Source organism: Ranitomeya variabilis, chromosome 2, assembly GCF_051348905.1.
Source record: "Ranitomeya variabilis isolate aRanVar5 chromosome 2, aRanVar5.hap1, whole genome shotgun sequence".
Lineage (NCBI taxonomy): Eukaryota > Metazoa > Chordata > Amphibia > Anura > Dendrobatidae > Ranitomeya > Ranitomeya variabilis.
In genome coordinates this window covers 361520201-361537304 of record NC_135233.1, presented here as the reverse complement: position 1 = coordinate 361537304, position 17104 = coordinate 361520201, and the positions used below count along the sequence as shown (strand labels likewise).

General features: G+C 45.0%; 1 protein-coding gene across 1 annotated transcript in view; it reads right to left on the bottom strand.

The window, feature by feature from the left end:
- Positions 1 to 5889, bottom strand: part of TMEM91 (transmembrane protein 91) — a 147086-nt gene extending 141197 nt beyond the window's left edge. The window contains exon 1 of the mRNA XM_077285698.1: positions 5367 to 5889. The gene's annotated coding sequence lies outside the window, so the exon portion shown is untranslated. The remainder of the gene's footprint in view (positions 1 to 5366) is intronic.
- Positions 5890 to 17104: the final 11215 nt, after the last annotated feature.

The following is a 17104-nucleotide window of genomic DNA, read 5'->3' as shown; positions in this document are numbered from 1 at the left end:
GATGCATCCGCTCTTCACCAGTCATTACACTGGCTGCCCATTCATTACAGGATACAATTCAAAGCACTTGTTCTCACCCACAAAGCTCTCCACAGTGAGGCACCCCCTTACATCTCCTCCTTCATTTCTGTCTATCGGCCTAGCCGACCACTGCGCTCTGCAAATGACTTTCTACTAACCTCTGCACTAATCCGTACCTCCCACTCCCGACTCCAGGACTTCTCCCATGCTGCGCCAATCCTCTGGAATGCGCTACCCCAAGATATTAGGACCATCCACAACTTGCATAGCTTTAGGCGCTCGCTCAAAACACATTTGTTCAGAGCGGCCTACCACGTTAACTAATCAAAGTCATTTTATGTTTGTGTGTTTGTAGCCCATTCACTATCTCCATCTATCCCCCACCCCCTGAAGATGGCTGGACCATCATTGTATATACATCATTGTAAATACACACCTGTACATTGTATCTCCCCCACCTCATTGTAGATTGTAAGCTCTCACGAGCAGGGTCGTCTTATTTTGCTTTATTATTGTATTGTTAACGTTGTTACCTATGACTGTTGTGTTTGAAACTGTTAAACTGTAAAGCGCTGCGGAATATGTTGGCGCTATATAAAGATTATTATTATTATTATCCTGTTATAGTCATACAGGCTTGTGATCGTTGTAGGCTATCACTAGACGCAACAGTCACATGTCTGTCCCCGAAGTTAGAGGAAGCAGAGATACCAGTGGGGGGGAGGGTCAGCATTATGGAAGTGCTGTTAAAAATCAGTACATGAGTATAGATTTTTAGGACAATTTTTACCGAGAAAAAGAGGCACGGACAACCCCTTTAAAAGGAACCTGTCAGCAGTTTTGTCCGATATAAGATACGGCCATCACCTTTCAGGGCTTAAACACAGCATTCTATAATGCTATGTATCTGCCCCCAACCTGACCTGGAAGAACTTAAAAATAACTTTTATTATACTCACCTGCGGGGCGGTCCAGTCTGATGGGTGTCGCTGGTCTTGGTCCGGTGCCTCCCATCTTCTTATGATCGCCGCCCTCCTGCTTGCTGCGTGTGGATGACACGATCCAGCACAGGCTCCCCGACATCGCGCTCCTGCGCAGGCGTACTTCTCTGCCCTGTTGAGGACAGAGCAAAGTACTGCAGTGCACGTGAGCCGGGGCTCTTTGACCTTTTCCGACACCTGTGCACTGCAGGACTCTGCTCTGCACTCAACGGGGCACAGAAGTACGCCTGCGCAGGAGCATGATGTCGGTGAGCCTGTGTGGATGATGCTGGGTCACATCATCCACAAGGAGGGCAGCGATCATAAAAAAATGGGAGCTGCCGGACCAAGACCAGCGACACCCATCAGACCGGACCGCCCCGCAGGTGAGTTATTTTTCAGCTCTTCCAGGTCGGGTTGGGGGCTTATATACAGCATTATAGAATGCTGTAAATCAACCCTGAAAAGTGATGGCCGTATCTTCTATGGGCCAAAACTGCTGACAGGTTCACTTTAATGTTGAGAATATTTGCTCCCAGCTATTCAGTCACTTATACTTGGCCTTTTAACTCTACAACACCATGGGAGCCATAGATTGGCAGTCTCTGACTGACAGGACTTGCTGTGCCACATAACGATACACCAGTTAAGTAAGCACTGATTGGCATTGACAAGCTTCTGAATGGCAGGACACACGGAAACTTGCTCCACGAGTTGACCCGACTTGCTTAAGGTCCTCTCCCCCCTCTCCACCATCTTCCTCATCTTCGTTGGTCCATTACCTTCAGTCTTTCTGTGTTTATATCATGGATTCTCGTCTCGTTTGGTTCTCCGTGCACCGCACTCCCCACCCGGCTGCTCTGAATCATTTGTAAGTGTTCAGCACCTGCTGGATAAACTCCCAGTTCTCATCAAGGACTGGACTGGACTCCAGCCAGCGGCTGACAAAACACACATCTTGGGGCTGCCACATGACCATTGTTCATGTGAGCTCTGCTGTGACAAGCCATGTTTTAGGACACATACAGAAAAACAATACTACAAAGAAAAGCGCTGCTGACTTCTATGCTGGAAAATGTATTAAAATCCCGCTGCTAACACATTGTGTCACTCATCACAATCTGTCAGAGGCAACTCGGGGACTCCTGGGCTCAAATGTTCTCGGTCTAAGTATAAAATGTGGGAATCAAATTGATGTTAAATATACAGACAGAAGATGACCTACATGTACCCACTCAATCACTTCCCCTAGAGCCTTATTGTACAGCTCAGGCACATTCATCAACATACGTTCTGCTATCACTACACCTTCCCGCCACCCTGCTATTCCTGTACTGACCCAAATACATCCACGTCTCTACATATCCACTGTGTCAATGGGCATATTTTTTTTTGAAAAAGTGAAAATGGGTCTGAAAAAAATGTCTGTACAAGTGTAAGGAGAAGGACATTCTGCCTCTTGAGGAAATAAGGTTATTGATACAATATGTTAAGTGATGTAAGGTATAATGTCATGCGTTAATGTGAATTGTGATGTGCATTACAGGTATTAACAGTATTGATAAGGTATGTAGTTTGACAATAGGGATAGTTAGAGTTAATAGTTGGAACTAGCCCACAGTGGGTGGGGCAAATGTAAGGGAAAATTACTATTTCCTGTGAGAGAGTTAGGGTACCGTCTCACAAAACGATTTACCAACGATCACGACCAGCGATACGACCTGGCCGTGATCGTTGGTAAGTCGTTGTGTGGTCCCTGGAGAGCTGTCACACAGACAGCTCTCCAGCGACCAACGATGGCGAGGTCCCCGGGTAACCAGGGTAAACATCGGGCTACTAAGCGCAGGGCCGCGCTTAGTAACCCGATGTTTACCCTGGTTACCGTCATAAATGTAAAAAAAAACAAACAGTACATACTCACATTCCGGTGTCCGTCAGGTCCCTTGCCGTCTGCTTCCCGCACTGACTGACTCCCGGCCGTAAAGTGAAAGCAGATCACAGCGGTGACGTCACCACTGTGCTCTGCTTTCACTTTACGGCCGGGAGTCAGTCAGTGCGGGAAGCAGACGGCAAGGGACCTGACGGACACCGGAATGTGAGTATGTACTGTTTGGGTTTTTTTACATTTACGACGGTAACCAGGGTAAACATCGGGTTACTAAGCGCGGCCCTGCGCTTAGTAACCCGATGTTTACCCTGGTTACAAGCGAACGCATCGTTGGATCGGTGTCACACACACCGATCCAACGATGACAGCGGGAGATCCAGCGACGAAAGAAAGTTCCAAACGATCTGCTACGACGTACGATTCTCAGCAGGGTCCCTGATCGCTGCTGCGTGTCAGACACAGCGATATCGTATGGATATCGCTGGAACGTCACGGATCGTACCGTCGTAGCGACAAAAGTGCCACTGTGAGACGGTACCCTAAGATAGGGCTCAACTAGTGACGAAAACATACCGGAGGTCGTAGTGTCCTGTAGAGCCGCATTGAAAGTGTGTCTCTTAGTCGAGAGAGGAGACCGAAGCAGAGGGTAGCAAGATCCTTAATACTGAGAGTCAGGTGAAAGGTGTTGACCTAGTTCCAGAGTGCTCATGCTGAGAAGGGCAGTGGACTGACTGGAGAACTAGAAGACTGAGTGAAACAGGGCCTGGTACCGGACGGATCAGAACTTTGAACAAAGAGAGTGTTCCAGGCAGGAGTTCCTGAAGCACCAGCAAGCTACAAAGTTAGTTTTGGTCTTATTGGCACTCTCTCTTTAAGAGGTAAAGTGAAGTGGAATCACGGGAGGAAAAGATGACTTTCACAGACTGTAATGTGGTGCTAGGCTGGGTTGTACAGAAGCCAGTGGGACTATTGGTGACTGGAACCAGAAAAGTGAAGGAGGTGAAGATAATGTGCCTAGAGATGTTCAGTGATGATGGAACATATGAGAAGAAATGTGTCTGCTATCTCATGTATATACTTGTCATAAGACTTTTGTTCAGTAAAATTATGTTCTTAATGGACTGGTGTTCTCTTCCCTTGAACTGGGAAGCATCTGGCCGGCAAACCAATATCAGTTATATGAGGCCAGCAAGGGCGTAGCGATTCCATGACACCCGACAAGGTCCCCCACCTTCATGTAACGTGCCGAGGTGTAAAAGACAAGCACCTCGCCCATGGCTACAGTCCCGCTCCTCGTTACACAACCACAATATGATACAATGAGCAATGGCGCAATATTACTTCAAGCAAGAAGACGTCATAGTTCCCATAATGTGCTTAGACCAAGCATGTTATCACTGATGCAGCAGGAACTGTTAGTAGAAGGAGGTAATCTGGGATTCCAAGAAAGTGTCCCAAGAGCATGAAATGTTGGAAAATAAAAAATAACTATTACTCACAGCTTAAATTCCTCCATTGATCCAATGCTACCCACCGGTCCTATATAGATTTTTCACATGACCGCCATAGCCAATCTCTGCCCATGAGCCTTTGTGTTCCCACACCCTGGCACCCCACAAGTAAATAATGTCCCATCTCCCTTGCGCATTGTGTGAATTGGATTACACTCACAGTTTGGCTGGAAGCCGTCGCTGACTCCACACCTCCGGATACTGGATCACCCGACCATTGAAAAGGAGACACTAGTTCCTTTCTAAACAACTGAACTTTACTGAACAGTCCAAATTCCATCTTAGTCACAGCACAATACGATGTTACAGTCACCTTTTTTTCATGCTGGGCTATCCCTTTCTAGTCTGGCACCCCTGGCCCCTGAGATACTCTGTCCGGCTCCGCAGCTTTCTTGGATTTCACCCCACCTTTTTCACACAGTTCCCCGTCTGGCTTTCCCTTCTGGATAGTGAATAAGGCAATCTCCTCTGTACCTAATTCAGGCCGTAGGCCCCGAACATCACGGGAATGTCCGCTAATAATAGTGGTGACTATCTGCTTGCTGACCAAAAGTTCAAACTTTCCTTTTCAGACCTATGGCCTTGAATGCTGCTGGCTTTCTTTCTCTTGCAATCTAATCTCTATCTCTATCTGACTAAAAACCTAAAAGTGTCTCTGGAGCGCCCGCTAGTACCATAGGGTACTCGGTACCGGGCCCGTTCTGTTCTTAAAGGAGTGGTCACGGTGGCCGTGACCTGGTCTGTGGCCCTGAGCATCCAGTAAAGAAGGGGATTAAAGGAAATGGGAAATAAATTCTAATGTAGTATGTTCGTGACCCCACCTGTGATATTCGGCCAGAGGTGGCCGACGCTGCTTAAAGGGGTCCTCTGGGGCTGTGTAGTTGGTAAGAGGGATGATTGGCAGTGGGGTGCAGGACTGAGGGTGCAGGAAAAAATTGTCAGGACACAAGGTTGCAGTCTCTTTACCTTTTACTGATGACATTCATGTACAGGTTACAGGTGATTTTTTGGAATCCGGGCAGCCTGGAAGCAATTCGGAATCCCCCTAGCCAGGTGGGGTTGGAAGCCTTCCTTTCTGCGCTGTGTTCTAAGTCCCTTGCTTCCCTAGGCTTCGTACAAGGTCCTCTCTCAATCTGTCCTCTTAGGTGGACACTACCCGCATGGCAGGCAACTCGAGCCTTTTTACAGGCGTCCCTTCTCGAGGTGATTCCGGGCTCTATTCTGCTGCTGTGCCTTCAGGTGTAATTGTGGCCAGGAGACTTGGAATCTCTTGCCCGACGATTTCTGCCGTGGGATATACAGTTCCCCCACAACATCAGAGTTCTGGCCTCCTGTTTCTTGCGCTTAATCCTGAAGGAAGCCCACTTGCAGCTCCACTCCAGTTTCTCTCTCCTCCTGGGCTCCTTCTCCCCTCACTGTCTCCTACAGACTTCTGCCAGGAGCTGCAGAACCGCACGTCTGCTCAGCTCCAGCTTTCCTCACAGACTCCCCCTGCTGACTCTCTCAGACTCCTCCTCCAGCCAGAATATAAATAGGGAAGCTACCCTCAAACCGGGTCTAGAGCTCCCCCTTCTGGCCTGGAGTCAGAACAGTGTTGTAAGTACGTGTTACCTGTCAAAGGGATCCTTCTCACTTCCAGGCATAGCATCACCATCCCCGTGAGGAAGGCAATACCACTGTGACAACCGAACTCCTGGGGTGTTACATCTCCCCATATAACTCCCTTGACCCTTCCCAATTTGGGGCTGTTCCTAAACACTTTAATTGTTCCTATGCTATACTTATCTATTCCCTTTTTCTACTGTGCCCTTCACTGCACTTTACCATTCCTATCTATACCTGCAAATTGCCTCTTCTGAGAAAAAGAGGACTTGAACTCTATAGCGCCACCTGTTGGAAGTAGCGATCCTACTAGTCGAATCAACCCTTTAACGAGTCGTGCAATATGACTTAGGATAAAAGCCAAATCAGTATCTCAATTCGCAGACACGGTTTTTCGGGCTGTTGGCCGTCGTCAGTGTGAAGCATGAGAACTGATTTGGCTAGGTGAGAGGCTCTGGACTGGGGTCTAAGGGGTAACGTTTCTCCTTATGGAGAGTGACATACCAGCTGGCTTGTCAAGGTAAGGAGGCTTATTCGCCGTGCAATGCTCCTCTGGGAAATTAAATATGCAAATTGCCTCTTCTGAGAAAAAGAGGACTTAAACTCTATAGTGCCACCTGTTGGAAGTAGCGATCTTACAAGTCACAATCAACCCTTTAACTAGTCGTGCAATATGACTTGGGATAAAAGCCAAATCAGTATCTCAATTCGCAGACATGGTGTTTCGGGCTGTTGGCTGACACTTTATCTTGTTCCAGCACCTATATCCTAACTTCCTATCATTATACCGTCCCTATACTTAATACAATAATACATTACAACTGTATCAAAGAACATTCTGAGTCCTCCACAACAACAGTATTTAAACATTCTACAGCATTATACATATTACAACAAAAAGCGTACCAGATTTATTAGGAAGTGAAGAAGAGCATGCTTGTCCCTGACTTACTCTTACATCTGTTATAACTGTGTCCCCAAATTTAAACATAGCACTTCATTGACACATGAGAAATCATTAAACATTGACTGAATAACCACAGATAAAGATGAGTTCTATGATAAATAAAAAGCTGAATTTTTATTAGACAATCTTATTAAAAAATAATAAATTGAACAAAAAATTATGTAAAAAACAAGCATACATAAAAAACAACCTTTAACTTAAGGTTAAAAATAAAATTTGTACCTATTAGAAGGGTCTTTTGCCTTTAAGCTGAATACAAAATGTCCTCCTAATGGGAAAACCTAGTGATCCACTAAAATCTGTGGGTAAAACTGACAGTAAGTGTTTAAAGGGAACTTTTCTCACTAAACTTGGTGTCTGATCTTTAAACAGCATGTTATAGAGCAGGAGGAGCTGAGCAGATTGATATATAGGTTGGTGGAAAAAGATTCAGTATAATACTTCTCTTTTATTTCTATACTTTCAAATCCAGTGGGCGGTCCTACGTAGTGATCGACCAACTTCCTGTGAGTAGGGCCACCCACTGGACTCCTAATCATAAAAATGAATAAAATACAATTTATACTGAATATTTTCCCACAAACCTATATATCACTCTTCTCAGCTCCTCCTGCTCTATATCATGTTAGTCACAAATATGACTATAAGTATAATGTAAAAGACTCTCTTTAATTTCCTTGCAGCACCCCCACAGATGAAACAAAGCATTACACATTGTCCATGCCAATAAATGGATTGTGTAGTGCAGGACAGGGCAGGTCCTTGAAAGAAAGATGCTCTTTTTGCTTCCCTCCAACTTAGAGATGCGTATCCTGAGGAGAGGAATCCCTCTAACAGCTCAAGATTGACTAATAGGGAATATGAGAATGTTTTTTTTTTCTAGACCTTCACATTGCTCAAGGATCAGGGTGTGCTATGGTGATTTTTGTGGAGATTTCTCATCATCCATCGTTTCTGAGATCTGCTTGTTAATCTTAAAACACTGTGATGCTCTCACTTACATTGTACGTAGAGCATATCTGTCATGTCAACCTAGGGCCACACGCAAACATTGATAAATTCAGCTACCAATTGTTTGCCTTCAGCATCATCTGGCCATATGTTTTATCATATGAACTAATCACGTGCCTCGAACTGTATTGCAGTCACATACGGCGACTTCATTATTTCTAGCCGAATGTCATTATCTCTGTAATATCTGACTGGGGGGTCAAAATAACTGCAAGCTGCTTCCCCGATTCAGAAATCAGATTGCATCTGTCTAGATAGGGTTTTCTTAGACCTAAGCTACGATGACGGGAAGTAGAGCAAGATGAAAACATATGAGCAGAGCGGGGTAGGATACGGGAAGCGCAGTCAGAGCAGATGGAGCTTAAATGGTCTATGTCGTTTCAACAAACTGCAAAAATCAATAGCACCGAACGAATATAAGAAATCTTGTAATGTGTCTTATTGGGAAAATATGCTTCCTTCAACACTTATGAGCCACTTCTCCTCCCCTCTGCCTCCTGACGTCATCAGTCACTTTCAAAAACATCTCAAGTCCAGAAAACAGATGACCACCAGACTGAGGAATCGGATGACAGCTGACTTTTGAAGTCTATGGAGAGGGAGGGAAGAAGTATCTGGAAGGAGTAAGGAGATAAAAAAAAGCAAAAGAGGGCTGAAGCTGCCTAGTAAGTGTTTGATCTCATCTCTGTGCTGGATTCACAGCTACGCTGCTGAGTACTGCTGTGTAACGCGCTCCATGCTGCTACTGCTTCTTCTGAATATGTGCTACATAGAGACAGGAAAGCATGAATCTTACATGTCCGCGTGCTGTGTATGAGAGACATCATAGCAACTAGACATCACACCTGCATTATTTCAAAACACCAGTGATTGTCTTACCGCTGTCTCCAACATCATGTCCTCTATCTGAAACTGAACCTGTCAAAAAATAAACTCCTTGTGTTTCCTCCCTCTACTAACCTACCTATGCCCGACATTGCCATCTCCATGTGTGGTTCCACCATTACTCCCCAGCAACACGCCCTCTGTCTTGGGGTCATACTTGATTCAGAGTTTTCATTCACCCTCCACATCCAATCACTGGCTCACTCTTATTATCTGCACCTCAAAAACATTTCTAGAATTCGACCCTTTCTTACTTTCGACTCTGTTAAAACTCTCACTGTTTCTCTTATTTATTCTCGTCTGAACTATTGTAACTCTCTACTAATCAGCCTCCCTCTTACCAAACTCTCCCCGCTCCTATCTGTCATGAATGCTGCAGCCAGGATCATATTCCTCACCAACTGTTACACCGATGCCTCTACCTTGTGCCAGTCATTGCACTGGTTACCTATCCTCTCCAGAATTCAATATAAACTTATCACTCTCACCCACAAAGCGCTCTAAGGTTCAGCACCACCCTACAGCTCCTCCCTCATCTCGGTCTACCACCCTACCCATGCTCTCCTTTCTGCTAATGACCTGAAGTTAACACCCTCAATAATAAGAACTTCCCACTCCTGTCTCCAAGACTTCTCACGTGCCTCACCAATTCTTTGGAATGCACTACCCAGGATAATTTGATAAATCAGTTTTATTTCTCAGGTATACATGATGACTTACTCTATAGACACTTGACATGACAGATATGCTCTACGTACAATGTAAGTGAGAGCATCACAGTGTTTTAAGATTAACAAGCAGATCTCAGAAACGATGGATGATGAGAAATCTCCACAAAAATCACCATAGCACACCCTGATCCTTGAGCAATGTGAAGGTCTAGAAAAAAAAAACATAGAGGCAGCTTCTCCATCTCCCACGTCGTAGAGCATAGGTTGAATACCGTCCCTCTCTAATACTCCCTCCGATATTCTTTACCGTCTCAATCAATTGTTGAATGTGCCCTCTCTAACTTCATTTTACAATTGTTGTTTATCGTAGGTGTCTCATTTAGAAGAAAAATCTAAATGAATTGTGAATTAATAGGGGGGTCCTCTAGTCCAAGATCCTCATCTCCTGTCCATGGTGGAGAGTGGCTACAAAGAGTGTCTATCACTCTGGAGGACCTGTATTACACAGACAGCCCAAGTACGTGAATGGAAAATGTGGAATGCTTAATTTCACCAATGGTGGAGCTGCAGATATCTTTGTAATCAAGGGATCATTAGAGGTAGTCCAAGCTGATTACGTCTTTGTTCTTCCCAGTTGTAGTTGTCACTGGAGGAACCAGAGACACAGTCAAACCCCCAATGATTTAGCAATTATCACTTATCTATTAGGTGATATTTTACTGTAACTAAAATACCCCTTTAAAGGGAACCAGTCATGTAAGATAACTCTATTAACCTGTTATATGGGGTTAATCTGCAGACTAACAGCGTTCTGACACTATGCGGCACCTGTACTAAAAGCCCTGCTGCCAAGAGAAATTGAACTTTATTCCTCCCGGCATGCTCGCCCTTTCAGTCACAAGGCTGGCTCCGGGACAGCTTCAGTTAGCGCTCAGTGCATACAGAGAGGCGGCTGTAACCGCACCCCTGGCACTGACTGACAGCACGCTTAGCATTAGGCCCGGCTGTCAGTTAGTACCGGGGGTGTATTTACAACCGCCACTCTCTATGCAGTGTGCGGTGACTGAAACTGTGCCAGTAACACCCCCGTGACTGACAGAGCAAGCCTGCTGGGAGGAATAAAGTTCATTTTCTCCTACTAGCCGCGCTTTCAGTAGTGCGTCCGGGCAGCATTGTAACACTAACCTGCGAATTAACACTATATCTGCAGGTAAATAGTGTTTTCCAATGTGACAGGTTTGCTTTAAATCAGAATCAAGGTATCAAAATTAAGATCTTTTTTTTTCTTAATACTGCTCCCATGGAAATGTTCTTCAAGCATCCTTCCCGCTGCTTATTTCCCAGCTAGATTTTAAGAAAAAAGGGGACAATAACTTTTGCTGTTCATAGGTACATCGCATGAACACTTCAACGAGACTGAAAGTCATAGGCTTAGAGCGTAATGGCTGACAACTAAACAAGGTTTTGGCCAAAGTTTAAAGAATATGACCATCTTAAAGGGGAGATGTCACTTGCCATAAATATGTATATATTTTAGCTGTAATAAATCCCACTGTTATCCTGAATCTGGACCTGTTTATTTTTTCTTTCTGTGCCTTTCCATTCCTGAGATATGACCCCCTCTTTCCGGTATGTAAATTTAGTCTTTTTAGGCCTTCAAAAAAAGAGGAGGCCATATCTCAGAAATGGTGAGGCACAGGAACAAAAGAAATACAGTGCCGGATTCAGAATAACAGCAGCATTTACAATAGGCAAAAACAAATTATACATTTTAGGTAAGTGACAGGTCCACTTTAACTGGACAAAACATGGAACCCCAAGCGTAAGAGTTGTTTGTTTTTCACTTGTGCCATCCCAACACTGTCCTATCTTCACTGCTTCTTTCTGCTATTCCTGTACTAATTACACTGCACCAATACCCTTCGCTATTCCGTGACATGGCCTCGTAATACTCTGCAAGAAACCTGCTAATGAAATAAGTGTCAATTACATGCTAATTAAGAGTACTTCATTAAAAGTGTTACAACATCTTCATCTGTTTCTCTGCGTGTGGCAGGTGCACGGGAAAGGACTACCTAGAGTTTACATCTGGGAAAGTCCTTGAGATTATTTCCATCTTCTGGAGGTTTTGGTCTTGCAGGATGATTTATTCCAGTGAGTGGTGACTAATCTTTGCTGGTAAGAGAGTTATATATATATTTTCCTCCTGTATGACACTTGGCTGTCCTACCCTTCGTCCTCTACCTCCTTTTGCTATCCAAAATCTTTTCATGGTCTTTTCATTCAGCCCTCGTCTCTCTCTGCTGATTTTATTTTCTTAAAAGGTTTTGAAAGCTTTAATGGAACAATATATCAGTCAGAGAGTGAGAGAAACGAAGGGACAGAGCGAAGGAGGGGGAGGCGAGGGGTAAAAGAGATATAATGAGGACGAGAATTAACAGCGTAGAAAACGAGAGTATTAGCGGGTGGAAAAGACGGAGATTGGAAAGAATTGAGGGAAAGGAAAACTAGAAGAAAGAAGAGAAGCTGTAACGTAAGAAGGAATATGAATGGGGAAATATGGACAAAACAGGAACATTGAGGGTAAAAGACGAGGGGGCTATACACACATGGTTTGGGGACACTAAGCTAAGAGCCGCAGAAGGTGGCGGTAGAGGTGGTGGGGAGACCATGGAGAAGAACAGACCAAGTAGGAGAGAATGGTCGCAAGTCTGGAAGACAAGACATAGAATGAAGAGACAATAGAGGGATTATGGAGATAAGAGTAGGGGAGGGAGAGCTATGAAAGAGTCAGGGTGTCTAAGGGAGAGCTGGGAAATAAGCAGCGGGAAGGATGCTTGAAGAACATTTCCATGGGAGCAGTATTAAGAAAAAAAACGATCTTAGTTTTGATACCTTGATTCTGATTTAAAGCAAACCTGTCACATTGGAAAACACTATTTACCTGCAGATATAGTGTTAATTCGCAGGTTAGTGTTACAATGCTGCCCGGACGCACTACTGAAAGCGCGGCTAGTAGGAGAAAATGAACTTTATTCCTCCCAGCAGGCTTGCTCTGTCAGTCACGGGGGTGTTACCGGCACAGTTTCAGTCACCGCACACTGCGTAGAGACTGGCGGTTGTAAATACACCCCCGGTACTAACTGACAGCCGGGCCTAATGCTAAGCGTGCTGTCAGTCAGTGCCAGGGGTGCGGTTACAGCCGCCTCTCTGTATGCACTGAGCGGTGACTGAAGCTGTCCCAGAGCCAGCCTTGTGACTGAAAGGGCGAGCATGCCGGGAGGAATAAAGTTCAATTTCTCTCGGCAGCAGTGTCAGAACGCTGTTAATCTGCAGATTAACCCCATATAACAGGTTAATAGAGTTATCTTACATGACTGGTTCCCTTTAAAGGGGTGTTTTAGTTACAGTAAAATATCACCTAATAGATAAGTGATAATTGCTAAATCATTGGGGGTTTGACTGTGTCTCTGGTTCCTCCAGTGACAACTACAACTGGGAAGAACAAAGACGTAATCAGCTTGGACTACCTCTAATGATCCCTTGATTACAAAGATATCTGCAGCTCCACCATTGGTGAAATTAAGCATTCCACATTTTCCATTCACGTACTTGGGCTGTCTGTGTAATACAGGTCCTCCAGAGTGATAGACACTCTTTGTAGCCACTCTCCACCATGGACAGGAGATGAGGATCTTGGACTAGAGGACCCCCCTATTAATTCACAATTCATTTAGATTTTTCTTCTAAATGAGACACCTACATTAAACAACAATTGTAAAATGAAGTTAGAGAGGGCACATTCAACAATTGATTGAGACGGTAAAGAATATCGGAGGGAGTATTAGAGAGGGACGGTATTCATCCTATGCTCTACGACGTGGGAGATGGAGAAGCTGCCTCTCTCTCACTAATTGGATCCTTTATCTCCAGCTAGTTTTTAGTTTTCGCTATATATCTCCGACTGAAGCCTTGCTGGTATCTATCTATACGTGCCTGTGTCTTCGTTCTTCATGCTTCTCTTGATTGTCATTGTCTTTTCCTCCTCCTCACTCTCATTCAGTTCCATTCTCAAATCCCTTCCATTTTACATGATCTGATTGTGTTGTGAACTGATGCTATATTGCATCTGAAAACATGATCGATGGTGGCCCCTACCGTTGTATATTCTGTATGGGGACAGGCTTACTGTTTCCAAATGTCTGATGTTGGCGGAAACAAGTGGAGCGCCCCGTCAGGGCAAGGGGGTACTCGGTACCAGGTCCTGCTGTTTCACAGGGGGATATCACGGTGGCTGACCTGGTCCGTGGCCCTGGGACGTCCATATAAAAGGGGAAAAGTCTTTAAAGGGATAAAGTTTATGTTCGTGATGCCACCTGTGGTATTCGGTCAGTGTGACCGACGCTGCTTTAAGGGGTCCGCTGAGGTGATGTTATGGCAGCTAGATGGTATAACTTCCCACAGGTGAAGTATATCCCCAGGGCTTGCCAGTGTGTAGATGGTGGTATGGTGAGAAGCACAGAGAAGAATGAGGACACAAGGTTGCAGTCTCTTTACCTTTACTGAATACTTCAGCATCCACAGTCCAGAGCACCAGACCACAGGGCAGGCAGAGTCCAGCCGGTTCGGGCAAGTCCAGAGTCCACTTGTCCAGGTGGAAATCAGTAGCCTTCCCTTGCGCTGTAGTGGTGTAGTCCCTTACTGCATAAGCTTCAAATGAGGGTCTCACGGCTATAGTGTCTCTCTCTCTGTCCCCCGTAGTTGGATAGGACAAAACCTGTATGATTGGTGGCTTGAGGCTGTTTATAGGGACTCTAGCATGCCCCGGCCTCTGAGGGGTGCCACCATGCCTCCTGGGTGTAGGTGCGGACAGGTAACATAAAGTTCAGCTGTCCTGCCGGTCTCTGAAGTAAGGCATATAGGTCCTTACTACCTCGGTGTTCTGGCTACAGGTGTTCTGCGACTCAGAAGGAAGCAGCGTGTTCGGGGCTGGTCCCCTTCTGGTATCCTCTACTTTGCTTTGCTTTCCTTTCCTTCACGCTCACTGCAATACAATTCTGCCTTCAAAATGTCTCTTTCTGGGAGCTGCAGCTCTGAGGGCATGCACAGCTCCATGGACCCTCTCCTCTGTCCCCTGACAGGAATTCGCTCCTGCCAGTAACAGCTTCCCTGAAGGACTGACTGTGTCCAGGAACCGACTGACTTTCCCTACAGACTACCAGTTATATATATATGGGAAGTCACCTAATAAATAGGATCAAAAGCTCCCCCTGGTGGCCTGGAGTGTGAATGTGTTGCATGTTTGTGATACCTGGATGCAGTTATCCTTCCTTGTTTCCGAACGTAGCATCACTCTCCCCGGTAGGAAAGCAATACCACTGTGACGACCAGGACCCTGGGGGCACAAGGATGGGGCATGTTGTATTTTAACATGTCCAATCCATTGTTCCCCTAGAGCTGAGGCTGGTCAATATACTGTATATTACATAGCTATCAGCCTAAGTCATACACATATTCAGCTGAGGGCAAGCAGGGGTGAAGAGTCGGGAGGCCCCAATACATATTAGGTAGTTTTCCAGTCCCACTGAAGTTTACGAGTTTGACCACCATTCACCTAATATACAGTACAGACCAAAAGTTTGGACACACCTTCTCATTTAAAGATTTTTCTGTATTTTCATGACTATGAAAATTGTAAATTCACACTGAAGGCATCAAAACTATGAATTAACACATATGGAATTATATACTTAACAAAAAAGTGTGAAACAACTGAAAATATGTCTTATATTCTAGGTTCTTCAAAGTAGCCACCTTTTGCTTTGATGACTGCTTTGCACACTCTTGGCATTCTCTTGCATTGGCATTTTTATATAATATATTGAATTAATATTAGTGTTAGGGAGAGTGTAGTGCCTATTTTTGGCCACTAGAGGGGGGCATTGTAGTATGTTTAGTAAGGACAGGTTTCCACACTATAGATAGTTAATGGAGGAGGCATCTGCTGTGTGGTAAGTTAGGAGTATTTCCTGAATCTAGTGAGAAGGACCAGGGTGCCCAGACAGTCCACATGGGCTTAAGTGCCCAGAATGATAACAGTGTCCATACAACACTGATTAAGGGAGAAGCCAAGCCATCTGCAGCACCAGGCCTGAACAGTAGTAGGCCAGTACAGCAACAGGTAAAGACGTTTAAGACAGAAGCAGTGACAGTACAGGGATGTAGGTGGCTTCATAATGTGGCAGCTTGTCTCATGGGCCGATGCCCTCAGAACCGTTGCAAAACAGCTGAGGGAATGCTCAGAAGCAGTGAGCTTGGACCAGGAGGACGCTGTGTCACCTCAAGAGACAGTACAGATGGGTAGGTCGCTAGCCATGTGGCAACTGACTTTGGAGGCTGATACTCTCATGTCTGGTGCGAAACAGACTAGGGAAGGTCTAACCGTGGCAGAGCTAAACAGGGAAGACGCTGAGGGACCATGTGAGATGGTTCGACCCAGGTATGTGCTGTGTGACAGAGAGAGAAGTGCAGGGAAAGAGGCAGAAATGTGTAATGTAAAACCTGTTGTAAATGCTGTGTAGAATATGGATTTGCTGCGTAAAGAAAACAGTAAAGTTGTTCATTTGAAATGGACTATGTCTCTATTTATGCGGAACCGTCTATAGGGAGCCTACAGCAGAGCAGAGAGGACCCTGATGGCGCAGAAAGTGAAGCCACAGGTATGCAGAGTAATGGACACTATTTTCATGTGATGGGAGGCCAGGGCACTAAAGCACCGGTGTCCTCAGCCATGACTACGGCCCTGGCCCTCCCTCACACTTCCATGCCACTGCAGTGGCCATCTCAGATGCAGGAGTGATGGACCACCAATCTGAGTGAAGCAAAAAACGCGAATGATGAGCCAATAGATCTCTTCTAATTAGAAATTCAGTTTGACACTGGATCTTCTAACAGAGGCAAAGGATTTCCAAGTTTTCAAGGTTCGTTTAGGCGTCAGTTTTTCAAGTATAAGTCCTATCCACATTTTTTACAGATAACACTCATACCTATCTATGTGTCTGTGCCCATGTCCAATTTTGATCTAAGTCATGGATCAAACTCGCCAATGCAAGTCTTTGGGTCTGTGAAAAAAAATCGTGCCAACCATGTGCTATCCATTTTTGACTGACTGGTAGATAGGAGAAGCTTCAGAAACCTCCATCAGTTTTTTTCTTATATGACAAAAACTGATGAAACTCTGTCAGTAAAATCTGACATCGACCAAACTCTGATGAAACGCTTATCCAGCACTCTAACGAAGATTGGTCATTTTTTGCATAATGGAAAAATTGCTGAAGTCGGATTGAGCCCTTAGGGATATTTATTGGTACAAGTATTGTCGTCCAGACCTCTTCTGCTAAATGTACAATTCTAACTTCAATGTCTTAGGCCTCATTCACATGTCAGTATTTTTACATCTGTATTTCATCAGTATTTGTATACCAAAACCAGGAGTGTTTCCAAAACACAGAACAGGTGTCAATCTTTCAGATAGCGTTTTTCTCCGTACGTTCCACTTCTGGCTTTGG